This window comes from Centrocercus urophasianus, unplaced genomic scaffold (assembly GCF_019232065.1).
Source record: "Centrocercus urophasianus isolate 14NV4802_14NV808 unplaced genomic scaffold, USGS_Curo_1.0 seq_14, whole genome shotgun sequence".
In the NCBI taxonomy this organism is placed as follows: domain Eukaryota; kingdom Metazoa; phylum Chordata; class Aves; order Galliformes; family Phasianidae; genus Centrocercus; species Centrocercus urophasianus.
The window spans coordinates 32,071,844-32,081,255 of NW_024884586.1; the positions used below are offsets into that span (position 1 = coordinate 32,071,844).

General features: G+C 44.0%; 1 long non-coding RNA gene across 10 annotated transcripts in view; it reads right to left on the reverse strand.

The window, feature by feature from the left end:
• Positions 1-9,019, reverse strand: part of LOC122157554 — a 156,554-nt gene extending 147,535 nt beyond the window's left edge. For all 10 annotated transcript variants that reach the window (XR_006167946.1, XR_006167942.1, XR_006167945.1 and 7 more), the window contains exon 1: positions 8,935-9,019. This is a non-coding gene — a long non-coding RNA (uncharacterized LOC122157554). The remainder of the gene's footprint in view (positions 1-8,934) is intronic.
• Between the last annotated feature and the right edge of the window lie 393 nt (positions 9,020-9,412).

The window sequence follows — 9,412 nt, forward strand, 5'->3', positions numbered from 1 at the left end:
ACACTGCTGCCCATTTCTCCATCCAGCATCTGTGCAGGTAGCATTACAGTGATAGAAGGGACGGCCAAATTCAGCCCCATCTTCACATTTTTACCCTTGCTCTTCCTGCTTATGCTTCACCCATTGAAACCACGCCGAGGGCTAGGGCCCAGGCAACAACAAACACCCATTCAACAGCTTTAGCAAAGGGCAGCCAATAAAATGGATCTAGATTTATGCATGCAGAGGAAGCAGATCTTTTCCAAAACCTGGTCCACAAGAACATTCAGCTTGTTACTGGAAAACGAATGATCACACATGACAAAGCCTACCCAAATGCACCTCTTTATAAATGAGGAAAACATTTAGCGTTCAAACACTCACAGGTTAAAGTGCTAGGAACAATCTTATTGACTCTTCAATTTCCAGTTTCAACTCCACAAAATTAACAATTTGGGTAGAAAAAGCACCCCTTGAGCATCTGTAGAGTCTATTAAACCCTAGGCATATAGACAATCAGGCCCTGCAAAATATCAGTTCTACAATTATTTCCTCAGTAAACTTGTCTTTTTTAGTTTTAGTATCTTTAGAAAGATACAACCCAAACTGACAACATCAATGAGGAGCCAGTGCTATTTCCATTACACCTTAGCTCCCACACAAACCCAATCCTACCTCCAAGACTTGTGGTAACTAATTCTCTCCTCTGCATGAATACAGATGGCACTGTGTAGCCCAGGCACATCCAGCCTATGTGCCACTCACTGAATGTTTATGAAGACCACACAGTGGATGTGAACACAGTGAGGCACCAGGTGATGTGTTTCAGAAGTAACAACAGCAGATCACCCCTGCTGGTGCAGCCTGCGATGAGGGTGGCACGCAGGCTCTTGTTCATGGCTGGTGAAGAACTATAACTAAAAGTGGTGGCTCTGTTGAAAAACAGTTTTTTGTAGCTGAGAATTTGGTCAATTACACTCCATCAAGTAGTGTTACTGTGCTCTTTGTATCTGTTGCAGTTTCCACGGAAACAAAGGAGGCATTACTTTCAGAGCAATCTACATATTTTGTATGTGGACCAAGACAATTCCTCTTCACTCAGCATGGCACAGACTAGACAAAACTAGTCTAGTGTAGGGAACCTGCTTTGGCAGGGGGGTTGGACACGATGATCTCTGGAGGTCCCTTCCAAGCCCTACAATTCTGTGAAAATTTTGGACACTCTGATGTAGCATCAACTGCATTCAACACAATAACTACAGAAGACACAGTGCATTAGTAAATGTCTAAGCATCATTGCCAGAAAGGCAGCAATTCTCATAAATCAGGAAAATAATGAAGAACTGCATTTAAAGTATTTAAGGATAGAGCTGGACTTCTCATATTTTGGTTGGAATTCTCTTCAAGAGACTTCGTGTGTGGTTGCTTTCTGATCCTACCTGGATGTCCTAATGTTCCAGCTTTCTCCTCTAAGCAAGGCGACATACAATGGAAAGAAGAAAAACCAAGGCATTGGTGAAATAAAAGTAGAGCTGTATGCCAGGCAGCTTTCATATTAGAAAGTGCATTTTCTTTCCTTAAGGGCCTATGTGTTATGTTTCTGGGAAATGAACTGGAGAAAGAAGCCAAGTTCCACTTACAAATGACCACTTCTTAATTCTGCTGCTCTGCATGAATCCGGTTTACATTAGGTTTTCAAAACTTATCTTTTTAACAAGCAGGAAGTACACACACTCTAAGCTCAAGTAAGTACAAATGAAATCACCAGTGCAACACCTTTGGCTCTTTTCTTACGCCATGCCTGGAGAGTTTGCAGAAGTTCAGTTTGAAAATAAATGCTATGATTCCTACAACGCTTTTCAAAGACTTTTGAACACTTGGAACCAGATGATGAGGAACACACTGTAGCTGCATGCATTCACACTCTTATCTCCTCACGTTTCCACATGCCCATCAAGATGGGAGAGAATGTTGCAGTGAATGTCAAACACACTGTGCAAGTGCTTCCACACTGCAGAAAGCACCAAGTAGTAATGCCATCTTCACATTCTTGTCAGTTTGTAAGTTTTGTATAATAGGACTATGAATAAATTAGTAACTATGGGAAAAAAAACATATCAGTAGCCAGGAGATTAACACTAACAAGATTGCACAATTTCTGAACCATCTGAGTTTTCAAAAGAAATATATTACTAGCATGGCTTTAATAAACGCCACAACTATGTAACAATTTCAATTTTAGTTTGTGACATAACAGAGCCAATCAATGCAACCCTGTTGAAAGTTCAATAAAAGCAAGATGGAAGTCTGAGCCGGCAAGACTTCCAACAGTAAAAAACAATCTAAGCATTTCCCTGGCCTAAATAGCCCCATTCCAAGTAATTCTTTCCAGTCCTCAAGACTCATCTTGTTTATAGGCATTAACGCATTTTCCAAAACACATCACAAACGTGTCTTTCCAGATGCAAAGACTTCTCATTCGCAATTTATGCAGCCTAGAAACAAAAGAAAGCTGTCTTGTAGCTTAGGAGAAGACTCACATTAAGTCTCTGCTCTGCCAGAGTCTTCCCATACCATCTTGAACAAATCACTCAGGACAGGTCTACACCTCCCAGCAGAGAACAACACAGAACTGGTTCCCAAGCAAGGAATTCAGATGGCACAGCACTGCTGTACCAGCATGGGCCAGAGGCAGCACCAGTACGTTCAGACGCCGTTGCAGGGAGGTGGTTTCAAACTAGTTGGCTCATTGCACTGCATGAATTGTTTGAGGTCAGTGGTAAACCAGCCCAGGTGTCTTTTCACCTAGTGTGAAAATTGCATGCTCAGCTTCTCTATTTCATTTTTCCAATAGCAGAATTGGAAGAATAGCATTTTTTCATTTTGAAAGGATACAAGAAAACAGGAGAAACATGGAGACAGCACAGTAACAGAGCAGGGAACGACACAAATATCTGAAGCCCCTGGAGCACTTGAAAACTTCTTTGCTGCATTAACTTCATCCCTGGCTTCAAGAAAAATTACCTATTGCCACTGAATCACACAGTTAAAATTGAAAATACTAAGGATCAAGCTAGAAATAGAGAATTGCTGAGGATCAATTTGACCAAGCAATTAGAATTCATTTGAAAAAAATGAGGAGGAAACTGAGGAAACATCTTTGTACTCAGGAAATGCAAGTTAATTGAACATCTGCTGAAGAAAACCAAATTTCTGTTAAGGTTACTGTAGTTCAGGGAGTATTTCCTGATCAAACCAAAAAGCATGAATTCTAGAATGTCTTGACAATTCTGCAGATTGAAAAGAAAGACAGATGAATTCAAATTATATAATGAGACTCAGCTCAGAAACATTGAACCCTAAAGCTCCAAGTAAGCTCCTGACCTACCAACACTGCTGGCTAGTTTAGAAGTGTCTTCTGTGCACATAAGTGAATGCTCACTCTGATCCATATTAAAAAGATTCACACTGCAGTCCAAGGTCACCATAACTATTTCAAATTGAGAAATGCATACACAGTTCTATTTCATGTGGAACACTGCTGAGATTTGAATGCTGTTTCCCAAGCAAAAGAAATACCCTGAGTATCAGAGCACATGTTATTCTGGTTCAGTTTAATCTGTCTGTTTTATACCAGTGCAGAACAGGAAAAGGGGTTTTATAGGAGTAGCCAGTTTCCTCTCCACCTCTACAGAAAATATCAGATAGATAGAAAGGAAATTAAGAATTTTATTAAAGAGCCTTCTAACTTTTTCCAAAAGTTGAATTTAAAAAAAAAAATAAATAAACTTTAGTAGCAGGTAACTGGTTTAACTTTAGGTTCTAACTGAGCACTTACATTGAAGAAAGTTCTATCAACTCTCTCATGACTCCCAAAATTGGAGTTTGCCTCTCTCATCCTGGAGAAGAAAAGGCTGCAAGGAGACCTCATTGCAGCTCTGCAGTATTTAAAAGAAGATTATAAACAGGAAGGGAATCAACAAGCGTAAACAGTGATAAGACAAATGGAAATGGCTTTAAGCTCAAAGAGGGAAGGTTTAGATTGGATATAGGGGTAAGTTCTTTACAGAGAGAGTGGTGAGATGCTGACACAGGCTGCCCAGAGAGGCTGCGGATGCTCTGTCCCTGGAGGCATTCAAGACCAGGTTGGATGGGGCACCAGGCAGCCTGCTGTAGTACCAGATCTGGAGGTTGGTGGCCCTGTCTGTGGCAGGGGGTCAGAAATCAATGATCCTTGGGCTCTCTTCTAACTCAAGCCATTCTAGGACTCATTCTATGACTCAGACAACAACACTCTTTCCCTTCCCAGCTAAGTAAAATACTTTAAACCGGTTAGTTTTCCAAATTCAAGTTCCTTTCACTGAAATTTGATGCCAAACCATTTCAATCTATGGTCTTTCTCTGATGGAAATAGTTGAACTTAAGATCTCTTAACATTCTTTCACTAAGCACCCAAGTATTGCGGTGCTTCTCCTGTTTCCCATCTGGATGAATTAACCTTCAGACATCAGTCCTGCACACAACTCAAAACTCTAGCTTCTGGTCTCACGCCCTGCCTCTAAGCTGGGGTGGCACAAAGCAAGTTAGATGATAGCCTGTTCGCTTCTGTGTTCCAGCCCTGAAATGTCACAACTAAGCCCTAAGTCCCTCTCATCAAGCAAAGTTATTATTAAGAACAAAAGAGAAACTCCAAATGAAACAAGCTGTCAAGTTAACATTATCTTGTACAGTCCTTGCCTCATTCCAGTGAGTTTTAACCTTCCTGCCTTCTTGAATCCCAGAGCAGGATCATACATGGCTGATGTACTCACGATGTGACAGACGGGATGGGAAATGCCATGTGATAACATGCTGGTTATGTGAAACAGCAAGGTCAGTCAGTTGTGAGATAACTTAACAGGCCAATGATAAGGGAAGATTAATGCACAAGTTTTCCACAAATATTTGCAGATATTTGAATAGTTGATTGGGTCCAAAACTCCCTTCTCTTAGATCTGATCTACATGGGGAAAGCAGCCAGTAGGACTGCACCCGAACAGGACAGTATGTGGAGTCACCGGGACAGCCACTGATTCAGTCATTCTTAACTGCCCACAAAGTAGGTCTGTCATGGCTCTGTTACAACAATTGCCCAGACTAAAAGTTATTTCAACTTCACAGACAAATAGTAGCAGCTTTGCTGTCATCTTTAGAGATACTCCTGATCAGACCTCTGGAAAGAGAAGAATTAAGGGCAAAGGTGGAATTTCTGCTCTGGGCAAAGATCTACTGCATCACTGTCATACTGCTTGGCAATATGCTTCTAAGGGTCTTCCGTACAGCAGACAATTTGATTGCAATAGACAAAGACATTTGTATGATCATGCTAAAAACAGTACAGTTGTGAGCTGGAGAAACTAGAAGCAGATAAAGAAAACGCTATAGAACAAAAAACGCAGCTTAAAACATGATTTAAGTCTCCATCTTTTTCTGAAAGTAGCTAAAGAAAACAAATCAAATGCTTAAAAAAGCTCATTCATATAATGCACAAAAATATACTACAAATAAAACCCAAAACCTTAAATTAACCCACTCTGCTCTGATGTCCCACTGACATTTCTCTCACGTAAGTGCTGTAGACGGAACCTAAGAGGCTATTTGTTCAAATAAGGCTCATTCATAGAAGAGAGCTTAGCTTACTACTAGCCATCAAGAGAGCCCTTCAAATCAGCAAGAACTGTTCCCGCCTTCAGCAGAGAATACATTAGGCCACTGATTTTCAGTCACTGAAGAAAGGGTCATGAAGGGATTTTAACAGGCCATAAGTCCTCCTCCCCAGTGCAAGATCAGCTCTAACTATATTACTTCTGACTGAAAGCCAACAAACAATGCTTCAAACCTTGCAATGACACAGACGCCATATTTTGCTGAGGCTATTTTTTCCCCAGTCTTTCACTGATCTTACAGGAAATACGTTCATACAACATAAGTACAATGAATCCAAATTAATACCATACATATTGTTTCACATAAAAAAAATCTACAGCTAAAAAGCTAAGCAGGTTTTCTTCCCACCCCTCTGCTGAGTGCACTGCTCCAGTGCAGCAGGCCGAGGCCACCCCAGATTCCATGTGACATCTTCCCACTTCACCCTGCAGACGAACCCAGACACCACAGGGCCAAGGCCATCAGCAAAGCTCACAGCCAGTCCCCCACTCCTCACTTCATCTCACAGCTGCCACCAGGAGAGTAAAGCCTGGAAGAAAATGTGAATCTGCAGGAGTATCTACAGGTGCAAGGAAAACTGTGGTATATAGGAGCACACATCATAACTACACTGCAGGCTCCCAGGTGCCATTTGGAAGCCTGAAGTGACTCCAGCAAGTGGAAAGCAATAGCCAAGTCCTGAAAATTAGTTCAGACAACCCATAGGTGCCTTTGAAATAAGCAATCCGAATGCATACAGAATAAATATGTGAAAAATGCTGCAGGAAATTGAATGGCCATTGATAACTTTGGAGCTAAATCAGCCTGGGGAAATAAATTAAGATGCTGGTTTGTCATAACAGTCTGAAGTCACTGTCTCTGGAGTCTTCCAGACATACAGAAAAGGGAACAAAACAGATACAAAAAAGGAACCAAGCAGCAGAGTCCATGCTCTGAGTAATACAGTGTTATATCACAGAATTATTTAAGACGGAACAGACCTTCAAAGGCCATGTAGCCCAAGTCCCTGCAGTGAACAGAACACCTACAGCTCAATCAGGTTGCTCAGAGCCTGGTCCAGCCTGACAGCCCTGGGATGAGGCATCCACCACATCTCTGAGCAACCTGTTCTGTGGCTTCACTACCTTTATTGTAAAAATTTTCTTCCTTATATCCAACATAAACCTCCTGATCTAGTTTGAAACCATTTCCCCTTCTATCACAACAGACCCTGCTCAAAAGTTTGTCCCCTTACTCCTTATAGCACACCTTTAGATACTGATACCACTCCCAGGCCTCACCAGATCCTTCTCCTTCCCCAAGTTGAACAGCCCCAGCTGTCAGCCTGTCCTCACAGGAGAGGCATTCCATCCTTTGGATCATTTTTGTGGCCCTCTTCTGGACACACTCCAACAGGTCCATGCTTCTCCTTTACTGAGGACTCCACATATGGCGTGTTACTCAGATGAGGTCTCAACAACATAGTGCAGAGGGGCAGGATTACCTCCCTCACCCTGCACTTCTTTTAATGCAGCCCAGGATACAGTTGGCCTTCCAAGCTGCAAGGGCACACTGCTGGCTCATGTCCAGCTTCCCATCCACCAGTAGTCCCAAGTCCTTCTCAGCAGGGCTGTGCTCCATTCTTACATCCCCCAGCTTGTACTGATAGTGGGAGTTGCCACAACACAGGTGCAAGACTTTGCACTTTGATTTATTGATCCTCATGAGGTTCACCTGGGCCCACAGCTCAAGCCTGTTGACGGTCTCTCAATGGCCTCACTACCATTTTCAGAAACAAATTTTGGATCCCCTGCAACAGGTGGAACTCCCACTTCACCCAGAGGGAGGCAAGAATTCTTTAAACTGCTCTCTACACTACTTGCATCCAATATTTTGTATATTCTGAGTGAATTTATTCAGAGAAGTTTTGGCTTGACTTTAGTCCTTTCTCTATTAGTGCTATTTGTCCCTTCACTATGAACAAGTGTTAAGCTCCCTGTTATAACTAAGCTTGACCCTTCCAAACTGTTCTCAAGTGTGATTCACAGAAAGCACCTGCACTCATCCTCTACAGAAAACAAGTAAAACAAAGCTTCCTATTACCATTATTAAAAAAATAAAATAAAATTGAGTGTTCTGGTCCCACATTGTCGTAGCTACAGTAATCTACTCCCAGAAAGGAGAAACATCCATTACACAGCCCATATCACAAGTAACAGTATCCATAGACAAGATGATACTAGCTGCCAACACGTGGCAGCCATTTCTCTGCCCTTTCTATCACCTCACTCATACCCACCTGGCACAGACCAGTTCATTCTGCACAGCTGGGCTCTGATTTTCCCAACTAAACAAAGCGTAGCACTGATTCTACCTTCAAAATACTGACCTGTTGCTGCAACATTACTTACATGACAACCAGAGGAGATAAACACTGTTTATTAAATACCGCAGAACAGCAAACAATCCTCCAACAAAACTTGTTTTAAAGCCTGCTGATAATTATTTGCAACTATTCCTCCAATTAAAGATACATTTCAAGCCGTTAAGGACACAAGGATTGTGTTGCACTTCTACTGCCACACAGGAAAGAACAATTCTTGAAGTGTCACAGATGCTGATTTTTTTCTTTTTTTTTAAACCTCTGGCTGCAGATCAGACTTATTAGCACGTATTTCTGACAGAGGGAAAAGCAAGAACACAGAACGCACCATACATTGCTAAGCACCAACTATTGATGAAGTTCAAAACCAAAACCCCTGCTTCCATGGAGAGCTGTGCTCAAGCATCAGTCAGGGAAAGCAAAGCAGCTCCATCTAAAAGCTTTGCACTATGCTTTCCCAGCACTGTTACCGGCAGCACGCCTGTCACCCCAACATACAGCCCTGCATGTGACCCACTTCTGGGCCTGTGCCAGGAAAGGAGCAAGGGCTGAGAAATGGACACAGCAGGTATAATCTGCTTGGATAAAAGGCATCTGGTCAGGGGCTGGGCAGTAACTCCTGCTAAGACTTGGCCACCCTTCTTGATGTAAGCAATCTTCTTCACTTGCACACAGGTAAGAGGCAAAGACAACCATAACACTACAAACCTTACTGAAGGGATCAGTCAGCACTGCTCAAGATCCACATTCAAGAAAAAAATCCCTACTCACTGAAGAAAGTGTTTAAGCATTACAGAAAGCGCAGTTCCCTCATCTCCACAGCGCAACTCTCAACCCTGGGCGCAAACAGAACAGACCCATCACCCTCAGCACCCCGTGCTTTCTACCTGCCGGCTCCGTCCTGCTGGCCGCATCCTGCACAGCCCCACAAACGCTCCACACCTCAGAGGGCACCTGGGGCAACGACCGTTAAACGCCCGCGCCCCGCCCCTTTCATACGGCCCCGCCCCTTTTATCATACCCCGCCCTTTCCCGACCACGCCCCTTTTCTCGCCCCGCCCCCGGGGCTCCCGCCCGCTCCCTCCGTCGCACCGCCGCTTATCGCCGGCCGCAGCCGCCTGGGCCCTTATCGCTCGCTGACAGTAGCGACACGCCCGCCGCGCGCCGACCGCTGCGGCGGACGGCGTCCACGCTAGCCCCGTCGCTCCGGCGGGCCGCGAGATCCCCGCGACCCCCGCGCCGGCTTCAGACGCCGGGCCCGGGGCGGAGCTGGGCGGAGCGGGGCCGGGCTCGGCCCAGCCCAGCCCGTCGCGGCGGCTTTGTTACCCGCATGCGGCAGCGTCCGGGAGGCGGCCGTCTCCGCCC